The sequence below is a fragment of the Microcaecilia unicolor genome, chromosome 1 (assembly GCF_901765095.1).
Source record: "Microcaecilia unicolor chromosome 1, aMicUni1.1, whole genome shotgun sequence".
NCBI classification, from domain to species: domain Eukaryota; kingdom Metazoa; phylum Chordata; class Amphibia; order Gymnophiona; family Siphonopidae; genus Microcaecilia; species Microcaecilia unicolor.
The window spans coordinates 4,997,026-5,010,776 of NC_044031.1; the positions used below are offsets into that span (position 1 = coordinate 4,997,026).

A 13,751-nucleotide genomic window follows, 5' to 3' on the forward strand; every position below is an offset into this window, starting at 1 on the left:
CGCAGAATCTGTTTGGGGTTTAAATCCAACTCCACCCTCCAGGACCCGAATTTATTCTGGTCAGGCTGCACTCTCAGTTAGTTGTTCTTCGTAGGTCAATTTCTGTTATGCCCTCGCCGTTGCGAGGTTCAATTGACCTGGGTTCTTGTTTTGAGTGAGCCTGAGAGCTAGGGATACCCCAGTCGTGAGAACAAGCAGCCTGCTTGTCCTCGGAGAAAGCGAATGATACATACCTGTAGCAGGTGTTCTCCGAGGACAGCAGGCTGATTGTTCTCACCTACCCTCCCTCCTCCCCTTTGGAGTTGCGTTTTACTTATTTTTGCTTGTCATTCAACTGAGCGGGAACGGTCGCGCACGGGCGGGAAGACGGCCGCGCATGCGCGGTGGGCGTACCCTGCGTGCGGGACCGCCCGCAAAGTTTTGTTCCGGTTGGTGGGGGCTGCCGTGGACGTCAACCCACTCGTGAGAACAATCAGCCTGCTGTCCTCGGAGAACACCTGCTACAGGTATGTATCATTCGCTAGCTGGGTGTTAATGCCGGGGGAATTCTACACAAAAAGATAGATAAAGCTGAATTTTTAAAACATCTACACAGTTACAACCCCCAGAACAAAGGCAGGAGCTGAAATCTAATGCATTCTGAGCACCTCCCGTGTCCCTGACTGTGTTTCTGGTTTGTGTTTCAGATGCGGGTGACATTTGAGGACGTGGCTGTCTCTTTCTCCCAGGAGGAGTGGGAGTATTTAGATGAGGAGCAGAAGGAGCTTTGGAGGGAGGTGATGAAGGAGAACTATGAGATCCTGATGTCTGTAGGTAAGGGTTTCCCGTTATTTTTAAAATCTCTTCTCAGGCACATTAAGGAGTGACTGGCAGTGGGTGAGTCTCACTACAGGAAGCCGGTGTGACTGATAATGAGTGATGGCGAGATGACATTAGTAAAGAACAGCAGATTGAAAAATCATTGAAAGGTTTATTATTGTAGTTATCTGGGTCTTGCTGCGTTTGAGAAAAAAGAACCGACATTTCAGCCACTGTGAAGAGGAGTGTGGTAGCCGTGTTAGTCCACTCTTAAGGTTATCAATAGAAATCAAACAAAATAAAACGTGGAAAAGAAAATAAGATGATACCTTTTTTATTGGACATAACTTAATACATTTCTTGATTAGCTTTCGAAGGTTGCCCTTCTTCCTCAGATCGGAAATAAGCAAATGTGCACATTTGCTTATTTCCGATCTGAGGAAGAAGGGCAACCTTCGAAAGCTAATCAAGAAATGTATTAAGTTATGTCCAATAAAAAAGGTATCATCTTATTTTCTTTTCCATGTTTTATTTTGTTTGATTTCTATTGATAGCCACTGTGAAGAAAGCCACAGTATGTTGGCTGAAACGTCTGTTCCACTTACTCAGACGGACAACCACAACATCATAATGCCAACTGCAGCAGCCTAAGAGAACGTATATAAGTATTGCCACACTGGGACAGGCCAAAGGTCCATCAAGCCCAGCATCCTGTTTCCAACAGTGGCCTATCCAGGTCCAGATTCGTATTAAATTTACTACTTTGTAGGAGTCACGTGGTGTGATGCAGGAGTGAGGACGTGTCCAAGTGAAGCTCCTGCCAGGCCCCCTCAGCTAATGTAATTTTTCGGCCGTAAAAGTGGACCAAGGGACCTCCTCGCAACAATACTTCCTTGAGCAAAACCGGAGGTTTGAATTGATCAGCAGATCGGATCGCGAGGGTGCAGGATGGCCGCCAGAGCGCCAAGAAAGGAGTGAGACAGACCGAAACCGGCGGAGCCCAAGATGGCGGAGGGACTGAGCGTTTGTTCAGTCTGGACGGCGGAAATCACCGCAGAGGTCACAGCGGCGGTGGAAGCGGCCCTTGATAAAAAGCTGCAGGCAATTTTTGACCGTGCGGACTCTGCCCATGAGCGCCTGGATGGATTCCACCTTGATCTCGATCATATGCAGCAGCGGATCAGCGATTTAGAAGACCGCAGAACAGAATCCAATCCAACGATGGCGGCCCTTCAGAAATGCATGGTGGATTTAGAGTCCAAGCTGGACGACCTGGAGAATAGATCCAGGCGTAATAATCTGCGTTTTATTGGCCTGCCGGAACACCTTAAAGAAGAGAGCTGGCTCCCGAAAATGCTGCAACTTAATAATCTGCCCGGCCCACCGAGGATTGAAAGGGCCCATCGGTTGGGGCCGAAGAAGACAGGTGCCGCTAGACCACAAGCTGTGATAATAAAAATTTTACATTATGGCCACAAACAGGCAATTCTACAAGCTCTCAGAGCCGGAGGAGAACTAAACTATGAAGGGTAGAAAATCCTTTGCTTTCAGGATTACTCAGCACGTGTTGCCGCTGCAAGGAAGGAATTTGCACCGGTCTGCGCGAAGCTGCACCAGAGCAAAATCCGATTTGCCTTGATTTACCCGGTAAAATTAAGAGTACACCATGATGGAGTAGAGAAATACTTTGAGACAGCAGAGGCAGCCAAGGAGTTTATACAAGGCCTGCCCAAGGAACAAGCAACCTGAATGGAATATAATTGATCTGTAGGATCACGTCGGGTTTGAAGAACATTTCCAACAGGGGGGATAAAACAGAACTGTGTGGTGAAGGCTGGGGTATAGTTATGAGGGTTTGCTGGGGGATGACAGAACAACTGTGGGTCTGGACTTGCAAGTCTTTCATTGCAAGATGATTGGGGAGCATAATTGTGAGTATTAGGAGTGAATGTTGATGCAGGCCTGAATGAGTAGTTGGGTCACATGTAAAAGGTATGCACAAATGTTGGGCGAATATATAATGGAGGGAGGGGAGATACACCTGTTGTGGGTACATACTGAAATTTACTAGGGGGTTGAAGGAAATGTCTAACGATGGGGTCTGGGGACACCATTACGTGATGAGTTCTAGAGAACTCGTGGAAAAGGGGGGAATAATAGGGGGGGTGAGGGGGAAGGATGGGGGGGTGGGAGAGGGGGGGATTTCTGCCTGTGTACAGGAGGGACAAGAAGGAGAAGAAGGAGCCGAAAGAACTGGAGAGTTGTGGTTAGGAAAAAAAACAGAGGGGGGAGGTGGAGGCTGGGACATTTCCCCCTTTACTTCATAAATACCTGCTTTATTGGTCCACTTCAGATAGAATATGGCTAAAGTGGCATCCTGGAATGTGGGGGGCGTCACGTCTCCGATTAAGCGTAGTAAAATACTACAAACTTTAAATAGGCAAAAAGCTCATATAGCACTATTACAGGAGACGCACTTATCTTTGCAGGAACATAAAAAACTTTGTAGATGGTGGGTGGGAGACTATGTGGAAAGCCCAACTTCTAACAGAAAGGTGGGTCTCATCATATTATTTCGGAAAGGGCTTCCCATTATAAAGAAGCGGGTGGTGGTGGATCCGAAAGGAAGATTTGTTATGGTAGAGGTACGAGTGAATAATCAGCCCCTGTTACTGGTGAACATTTATGCGCCGAACCAATATCATAAGAGGTTTTACTAAGCTATAGTGAGAGAGGTGCATTCTTTTGAACAAATACCAATAATTATAGGGGGTGATTTCAATTCGGTGTTTGACCCATTGTTGGATAGTACGGGCACCTCCAGAGTAGGCCCAGTAAATCTGCAGAAGGGAATCCCACGGCTCTGCTCGTTGCTGGACCTAGTGGATGCATGGCGGTTGTTCCACCCTGGGGATCGGGACTATACCCACCTCTCTAGAGCACATGACACGCTGTCGCGCATTGATTATATTTTGGTTTCATCTAGTAAAGTTACATCGTTGGAGCAGGTGGACATAGGACCGACTCAGGTGTCGGACCACGCGTTGGTGTGGGTGTCTTTTTCTTGTGGGCTGGAGAAGGGGCAGAGACCCAGATGGCGGTTCCCCAGGGAACTTTATTATGATGGACAGTTCCTCCCATATCTTCAGGCACAGTGGAAGGAGTATACAGATTTCAATGTAGACACCTATCACAGGGACCCGGTATTATTCTGGGAAGCGGCTAAGGCCGTTTTGCGAGGTGCAGTCATTTCATACTATTCCCACAGGAAAAGAGCTAAGGAGGCAGAGATCCTCCACCTGGGGAAGATAGTGGAGCAAGTGCGACAGTGGTTTGGAGCTAAGCCTTCTAATATACATAAATACCAGTTGTTGGAGGCCCAGACTTCCTTGAATCAATTAATACACGCGAAAGCCAAAAAATCTAACCAATATTTTCGCTACCAACTATATAAACATGCCAATCGACAAGGGAAATTGCTGGCACGGTTGGTGCAACAAATGGGAGGCACGCGTTTTGTGCCGCAGATCAGGGATAGGACGGGAGGTCTCCAGCACACAACAGAGGGAGTGAATGAGGTCTTTCGGCAGTTTTATGAGTCGTTGTACGCTGCACCAGTAGACCAGGGACTTCAGGCTGAATGGTACTTGGCAGGTCAATCACTTCCCAAACAGCAAGACAGTCTTAATGGGGAAATTACAGAGGATGAGGTGAGCTGGGGAATACGGGATAGCCCTTTGCATAAAACACCAGGGGGAGATGGATTTACTGCAGAGTTCTATAAACTTCTTGCCCAAGATATAGTGCCCTGCCTTACGGTGGTGTTTAATCGATTTGTTCAGATGGGAGTCTTACCAGAAACACTGCGAAAGGCGCAAATAGTGGTTATCTTAAAACCAGGGAGGGACCCCGTTCAACCGGGTTCATACAGACCCATTTCCCTGTTGCCTTTTGAAACTAAGCTGCTTGCAAAAATACTAGCAAACAGATTAGCTAAGGTGTTGCCTAGGGTAGTGGATGAATCCCAGGTGGGATTTGTTCAGGGCAGAACAGTATCACGCAATATGAGGAAAGTTTTAGGGGCCTTAGAGAACATACATCACCACTCAACCTCAGCCTTAATAATTAGTTTTGACGCCGAAAAGGCCTTTGATCATGTAAATTGGGATTTTATGTTTGACATTCTGCGAGCATATGGTATGGGGGGGGGGGGGTTCTAGAAGCTATAGAGGCCCTATACCATGGAGCGAGTGCTGAGGTCTGGGTAAATGGACAGGCTTCAGCCTCTTTTAGGATAGCTCGAGGAACTAGGCAAGGCTGCCCTCTCTCGCCACTTATTTTCGTAATGGTGTTAGATCCCCTTATTAGGGACATCAAGCGGACGGGGGAGGTGAGAGGCGTGCAGATAGAAGAAGAACTTTTTAAGATTTCTGCCTTTGCAGACGATCTCCTTGTAGTAATAGAAGACCCTCGGATCTCCCTGCCTTCTCTGATGGAGCTTTTTGCAGAATTTGGGGACTTTTCTGGTTTCCGACTTAATCTAGACAAGTCGGAGGTTATGGCCCTTAATATGAGGGAAGATCAGTGGGAGAGGTTACATTGCCCATTTAGGAGAGCGGAGGCAGCGTTTAAATATCTAGGAATCCAGCTTACCAAGGACCCTAGGCGTCTTGGAGAGCTCAATGTAAAACATTTGTTATCCAGCACAAAAGAGGCCCTTGGGAGATGGGAAGGGTTACCGCTGTCTTTGACGGGGTGTATCGCACTGTTTAATATGGTGCTGTTCCCCAAGTGGCTATATTTTCTGCAAACTATACCGCTTTACCTTAAACAGCGGGAGATACAGGCGCTTCACAGTATGCTTTCTAAATTCTTTTGGGCAAGGAAGAGACCTCAGATAAAATTTGAATTCCTTATGGTGAACGGGAGGGAGGGGGGCTTCGGAGTCCCAGATATTAAATTTTATAATATAGCATGCCTTTTGCGTCATTTAGGGGATTGGTACCAGCAGACAGAGGCCTATATTCCGTTAGCCATGGAGATAGCGATGTGCAGTCCACAACACAATTTTTATATGTTACATGCGGCGGAGAAGGAGGTGAAGCCACAGGTGCAAGCTAGTGTATTGATGGGGCCACTGAGGAAGCTATGGAGAGTTTTGGCAAAGATGTGGGCCTTTGATAGCGGGTGTAGTAGGTTTCTTCCTCTGCAAGGGAATGATGCCTTTCGTCCGGGTACGGAAAACCCCGGCCTACGGGCCCGGGGAGAGAAGGGGATTACATTTTTACATCATGTGCTGAAGTCCACTGGGCAATCAAGACTATGGAGGAGCTTAATTTGACTCCCTCAGACTGGGGCTCGTGATTCGCCTATGAACAGGTGAGACACTATGTGGTCTCCCTGCCTAGTGCAGCACTGGCGGTTGATTTGAACACTAAGTTGGAGGATCTTTTTGAGGTGCCATCGGGAGACCCTATTTCTATCTCTCTGCTATACAAAAGATTGAGGGTAGCCCGGCCGCAGAGGGATCTGGACTCAGTGGCAATCAGATGGGCCCAGGACATGCAGACGTCAGTTTCGACCCAGGACCTTTTGAAAGGCCTGAGAGGAGTTTGGAAATGGACACGGAGTGTAGAACTTCGGGAATATCAGGCTAGAGTGATTTACAGAGCATACACATCACAAACATGTCTTTATCACATGGGGTATTTAGAATCAGCTCAGTGTAAACGATGTGGGGCGCCACAGAATTACTTTTATCATGCTTTTTGGTGCTGCTCGGCTATCACGGCTTTTTGGAACAGGATAACTAGGTTTATGGGCAGGATTGGGGGTTCCCGGATCAGACAACTGCCTAAATGTATCCTATTGGGATATCAAGCACCGGTAGTGGGGGGAACGGTTCATCAGAATGCACTTGCTCATAAAGCCTTCTTAGTGGGGATGAAATGTATACTGGTAAACTGGACTTTGGAGCAGGCCCCCTCTTTCTGGCAATGGCGCAACCGCCTTCATGCCCTACTTCTGATGGAACTCCAGGGCTCCCTGCTCAACTTCAAAACACAAAAACATTTTTATTTAACTTGGATAGGCTACATCAATGTGATGTCTCCCAAAACTCGCAGCTATATTCTTAATAAACTCAGCGCATTGTCTAATACTATTCTAGCCTCACGGGTGAACTAACCACGATTGCGGTTCCTCCTTCTTGGGGATCGGGCGTCACAAGGTAGAATGGGCAGGGAACGGGGGGAGGGAGGGATTTACTTCTGTTTAATTCATTCATATTTGTACTTGCTAGGAATCTGGGGGATTCGGTTGTATTACTGGATCAATAATATAGGTCACATACCACCCATAGAGGAATGTTGGAAGCAAATTCCAGAAGCTAGAAGCTAAATGGTTATTCTAGAAATGTTAGCTTGCCTGGACTAGACCCTCAGCTGCACAGGCAGGCGTGGATAAATTGAGTTGACCTCTCGGTCCATGATCTGTGGGGTTATAAGAATCCAGACCCTATGGACATGGAAGGGGGAGGTCATGAACACTGTGCAAAGGAATCTTGGACAGTATTAGTAAGGTTGGGAAGGGGTTATTACTTATGACTCTGGGAATGTTTACGTATGGGGGGGAGAATTTTGAGGCTGTCTGTTTATAAGTTCGACAGGAGTTTAGGGGTAAGGGGTAGGAGGGATTAAATGTATACAAGTTTGATGACTATATGGAATGTTGCAATGTTGTTGTGTTTCTGCTTTGAAACTGTATGATGACGAAACAAAGGTTGTATTTTATGATTTGTCATCAATAAAAACCGTTTAATCCTAAATTTACTACTTTGTAGCTTCATTGCATGCCCCCTAGTCCTAGTATTTTTGGAAAGAGTCAACAAATGATTCACGTCTACCCGTTCCACTCCACTCATTATTTTATAGATCTCTATCATATCTCCCCTCAGCCGTCTCTTCTCCAAGCTGAAGAGCCCTAGATGCTTTAGCCTTTCCTCATAGGGAAGTTGTCCCATCCCTTTTATCATTTTCGTCGCCCTTCTCTGTATCTTTTCTAATTCCACTATATCTTCTTTGAGATACGGCGACCAGAATTGAACACAATATTCGAGGTGCAGTCGTACCATGGACCAATACAAAGGCATTATAACATCCTCATTTTTGTTTTCCATTCCTTTCCTAATAATACCTAACATTCTATTTGCTTTCTTAGCCGCCGCAGCACACTGAGCAGAGCATTACAATGTATCATCAACGCCGCCGCCGAGATCCCTTTCTTGGTCGGTGACTCCTAAAGCAGAACCTTGCATTACATAGCTATAGTTCGGGTTTCTCTTTCCCACATGCATCACTTTGCACTTGCTCATATTAAACATCATCTGCCATTTACCTGCAACGCATAATTAAACTGTGGACTCAGTTGCTGGAGGATGTGGTCAAAGCAGCTAATAGAGAGGGATTCAAAGAGGTTTGAAAGTTTCTGGAGGAAAAGCCCATAAATAGATTTGGGGCTTCCATTGTTCATCACTGGAAAATGAATCATGAGAAGTAGATCTGCTTTTTGGGATCTGCCTGGCACTTGTGACCAAATCGGCCACTGTTGGAGACTCGATGGAGCTTAGCCCAGCTCAGCATATTGTATAAATTTGCAATCCATAAAATGGTGGACTACTGTGTAACTCCTAAGATTCCTGCCCTTCTATCTGTGAAGCAGAGTCTCCCCAACTCTGTAATCCATCAAGGTAAGGTCATCAGGAGTTCATAGGCAGAATTCCAGCAGAAATTCTTATCTAACATTCCACTTGCAAGCACAGCAACAGGGAGGGGTGAAGAAGGAGGTGAAACAAGCCCTAGGGCTATCGTGCTGATTTGTGGCTGTGGGTCATGGTTTTGCAGGAACAAATATAGCCAGATGTTGTTTTTAGATAAGGGGGGCACAGCAGAGATGTAAGAATTGGCACGTACGCACAGTTTGATAAAAGAATGAAAGGAATGTTTTGTTACCTCAGAAACAGGAACTTTGCTGGCACTGAGAAGCGATTTGCTTCCAGGCTGGTCTAGTTCCTCTCACAGGAAGAAAGAGACTCTTTTTCGTTGTTTATAGACTAGGCTGAGAAGTTGACCATGAAACAGTTATATTTTACTTAAAGCTTAAGGCATCTGATGTTCGGTATGCTTAATGACTTTCGCTTATCACTTTGTCAGCTGCCGAACCAACTTCTTCATTAGGTTTTTAGTTTAATGAAGAAATTGGTTCGGCAGCTGACATAGCGATAAGCAAAAGCTTTAAGCATACTGAACATCAGAAGCCTTTTCCTCCTAGCGAGAGCAAAAATACATAATAAAAAATAAACATAAAAATATACTTATTAAATTAGCCTGAACATAGACGGTAAAGAATAGAACTTGTTTTAAGTAAAATATAACTTATTAATGGCAAGTTTGCAATCAGATATCTATTCTCATATTTAGAATAACTAAGCTTCTGTAACAAATGTATGATTGGCTAATGATGAATCTCTTCCTGTGAACTTCAGAATCAGGTAACGCCCAAATTAGTTTATCTGGGGAACAAGCACCCTGAAGGTTTAGCCTTGCATCTCGCAGCCTGTCTGATAAAGCGAATGCTACATACCTGTAGAAGGTATTCTCCGAGGACAGCAGGCTGATTGTTCTCACTGATGGGTTGACGTCCTCGGCAGCCCCCTCCATCGGAAACTTTACTAGCAAAGGCCTTTGCTAGTCCTCGCGCGCCCATGCGCACCGCGCATGCGCGGCCATCTTCCCGCCCGAAACCGGCTCGAGCCGGCCAGTCCAGTATGTAGCAAGACAATACACTTCAAGGGAAGACACAACTCCAAAGGGGAGGCGGGCGGGTTTGTGAGAACAATCAGCCTGCTGTCCTCGGAGAATACCTTCTACAGGTATGTAGCATTCGCTTTCTCCGAGGACAAGCAGGCTGCTTGTTCTCACTGATGGGGTATCCCTAGCCCCCAGGCTCACTCAAAACAACAACCATGGTCAATTGGGCCTCGCAACGGCGAGGACATAACTGAGATTGACCTAAAAAATTTACCAACTAACTGAGAGTGCAGCCTGGAACAGAACAAACAGGGCCCTCGGGGGGTGGAGTTGGATCCTAAAGCCCAAACAGGTTCTGAAGAACTGACTGCCCGAACCGACTGTCGCGTCGGGTATCCTGCTGCAGGCAGTAATGAGATGTGAATGTGTGGACAGATGACCACGTCGCAGCTTTGCAAATTTCTTCAATAGAGGCTGACTTCAAGTGGGCTACCGACGCAGCCATGGCTCTAACATTATGAGCCGTGACATGACCCTCAAGAGCCAGCCCCGCCTGGGCGTAAGTGAAGGAAATGCAATCTGCTAGCCAATTGGATATGGTGCGTTTCCCTACAGCCACTCCCCTCCTATTGGGATCAAAAGAAACAAACAATTGGGCGGACTGTCTGTGGGGCTGTGTCCGCTCCAGATAGAAGGCCAATGCTCTTTTGCAGTCCAATGTGTGCAGCTGACGTTCAGCAGGGCAGGAATGAGGACGGGGAAAGAATGTTGGCAAGACAATTGACTGGTTAAGATGGAACTCCGACACAACCTTCGGCAGAAACTTAGGGTGAGTGCGGAGGATTACTCTGTTATGATGAAATTTGGTGTAAGGAGCCTGGGCTACCAGGGCCTGAAGCTCACTGACTCTAGGAGCTGAAGTAACTGCCACCAAGAAAATGACCTTCCAGGTCAAGTACTTCAGATGGCAGGAATTCAGTGGCTCAAAAGGAGGTTTCATCAGCTGGGTGAGAACGACATTGAGATCCCATGACACTGTAGGAGGCTTGACAGGGGGCTTTGACAAAAGCAAACCTCTCATGAAGCGAACAACTAAAGGCTGTCCTGAGATCGGCTTACCTTCCACACGATAATGGTATGCACTGATCGCACTAAGGTGAACCCTTACGGAGTTGGTCTTAAGACCAGACTCAGACAAGTGCAGAAGGTATTCAAGCAGGGTCTGTGTAGGACAAGAGCGAGGATCTAGGGCCTTGCTGTCACACCAGACGGCAAACCTCCTCCATTGAAAGAAGTAACTCCTCTTAGTGGAATCTTTCCTGGAAGCAAGCAAGATGCGGGAGACACCCTCTGACAGACCCAAAGAGGCAAAGTCTACGCTCTCAACATCCAGGCCGTGAGAGCCAGAGACTGGAGGTTGGGATGCAGAAGCGCCCCTTCGTCCTGTGTGATGAGGGTCGGAAAACACTCCAATCTCCACAGTTCTTCGGAGGACAACTCCAGAAGAAGAGGGAACCAGATCTGACGCGGCCAAAAAGGAGCAATCAGAATCATGGTGCCTCGGTCTTGCTTGAGTTTCAACAAAGTCTTCCCCACCAGAGGTATGGGAGGATAAGCATACAGCAGACCCTCCCCCCAATCCAGGAGGAAAGCATCCGATGCCAGTCTGCCGTGGGCCTGAAGCCTGGAACAGAACTGAGGGACTTTGTGGTTGGCTCGAGATGCGAAGAGATCCACCAAGGGGGTGCCCCACGCCTGGAAGATCTGTCGCACTACTTTGGAACTGAGCGACCACTCGTGAGGTTGCATGATCCTGCTCAATCTGTCGGCCAGACTGTTGTTTACGCCTGCCAGGTATGTGGCTTGGAGCACCATGCCAAGACGGCGAGCCCAGAGCCACATGCTGACGGCTTCCTGACACAGGGGGCGAGAACCGGTGCCCCCCTGCTTGTTGACGTAGTACATGGCAACCTGGTTGTCTGTCTGAATTTGGATAATTTGTTGGGACAGCCGATCTCTGAAAGCCTTCAGAGCGTTCCAGATCGCTCGCAACTCCAGAAGATTGATCTGCAGATCGCGTTCCTGGAGGGACCAGCTTCCTTGGGTGTGAAGCCCATCGACATGAGCTCCCCATCCCAGGAGAGACGCATCCGTTGTCAGCACTTTTTGTGGCTGAGGAATTTGGAAAGGGCGTCCCAGAGTCAAATTGGACCAAATCGTCCACCAATACAGGGATTTGAGAAAACTCGTGGACAGGTGGATCACGTCCTCTAGACCCCCAGCAGCCTGATACCACTGGGAGGCTAGGGTCCATTGAGCAGATCTCATGTGAAGGCGGGCCATGGGAGTCACATGAACTGTGGAGGCCATGTGGCCCAGCAATCTCAACATCTGCCGAGCTGTGATCTGCTGGGACGCTCGCACCCGCGAGACGAGGGACAACAAGTTGTTGGCTCTCGTCTCTGGAAGGTAGGCGCGAGCCATCCGAGAATCCAGCAGAGCTCCTATGAATTCGAGTTTCTGCACTGGGAGAAGATGGGACTTTGGATAATTTATCACAAACCCCAGTAGCTCCAGGAGGCGAATAGTCATCTGCATGGACTGCAGGGCTCCTGCCTCGGATGTGTTCTTCACCAGCCAATCGTCGAGATATGGGAACACGAGCATCCCCAGCCTGCGAAGTGCCGCTGCTACCACAGCCAGGCACTTTGTGAACACCCTGGGCGCAGAGGCGAGCCCAAAGGGTAGCACACAGTACTGGAAGTGACGTGTGCCCAACTGGAATCGCAGATACTGTCTGTGAGCTGGCAGTATCGGGATGTGTGTGTAGGCATCCTTCAAGTCCAGAGAGCATAGCCAATCGTTTTGCTGAATCATGGGGAGAAGGGTGCCCAGGGAAAGCATCCTGAACTTTTCTTTTACGAGATATTTGTTCAGGGCCCTTAGGTCTAGGATGGGACGCATCCCCCCTGTTTTCTTTTCCACAAGGAAGTACCTGGAATAGAATCCCAGCCCTTCTTGCCCGGATGGCACGGGCTCGACCGCATTGGCGCTGAGAAGGGCGGAGAGTTCCTCTGCAAGTACCTGCTTGTGTTGGAAGCTGTAAGACTGAGCTCCCGGTGGGCAATTTGGAGGTTTGGAAGTCAAATTGAGGGTGTATCCTTGCCGGACTATTTGAAGAACCCACTGGTCGGAGGTTATGAGAGGCCACCTTTGGTGAAAAGCTTTCAACCTCCCCCCAACTGATACTTGTACTGCGGCTATGCTCTGCTGGAGCCAGTCAAAAGCTCGCCCCTTGCTTTTGCTGGGGAGCCGCGGGGGCTTGCTGAGGCGCACGCTGCTGACGAGAGCGAGCGCGCTGGGGCTTAGCCTGGGCCGCAGGCTGTCGGGAAGGAGGATTGTACCTATGCTTGCCAGAAGCATAAGGAGCAGTCCTCCTTCCCCCGAAAAATCTTCTACCTGTAGAGGTAGATGCTGAAGGCTGCCGGCGGGAGAACTTGTCGAATGCGGTGTCCCGCTGGTGGAGATGCTCTACCACCTGCTCGACTTTTTCTCCAAAAATGTTGTCCGCACGGCAAGGCGAGTCCGCAATCCGCTGCTGGAGTCTATTCTCCAGGTCGGCGGCACGCAGCCATGAGAGCCTGCGCATCACCACACCTTGAGCAGCGGCCCTGGACGCAACATCAAAAGTGTCATACACTCCTCTGGCCAGGAATTTTCTGCATGCCTTCAGCTGCCTGACCACCTCCTGAAAAGGCTTGGCTTGCTCAGGGGGAAGAGCATCAACCAAGCCCGCCAACTGCCGCACATTGTTCCGCATGTGTATGCTCGTGTAGAGCTGGTAAGACTGGATCTTGGCCACGAGCATAGAAGAAGGTAGGCCTTCCTCCCAAAGGAGTCTAAGGTTCTAGGGTCTTTGCCCGGGGGCGCCGAAGCATGCTCCCTAGAACTCTTAGCCTTCTTTAGGGCCAAATCCACAACTCCAGAGTCATGAGGCAACTGAGTGCGCATCAGCTCTGGGTCCCCATGGATCCGGTACTGGGACTCAATTTTCTTGGGAATGTGGGGATTACTTAATGGTTTTGTCCAGTTCGCCAGCAATGTCTTTTTTAGGACATGATGCATGGGTACTGTGGACGCTTCCTT

General features: G+C 48.3%; 1 pseudogene; it reads left to right on the forward strand.

Annotated features, from left to right (window-relative positions):
• The first annotated feature begins 716 nt into the window (after nt 1-716).
• The window catches only part of LOC115462307, a 759,864-nt pseudogene continuing 746,829 nt past the window's right edge, over nt 717-13,751 (forward strand).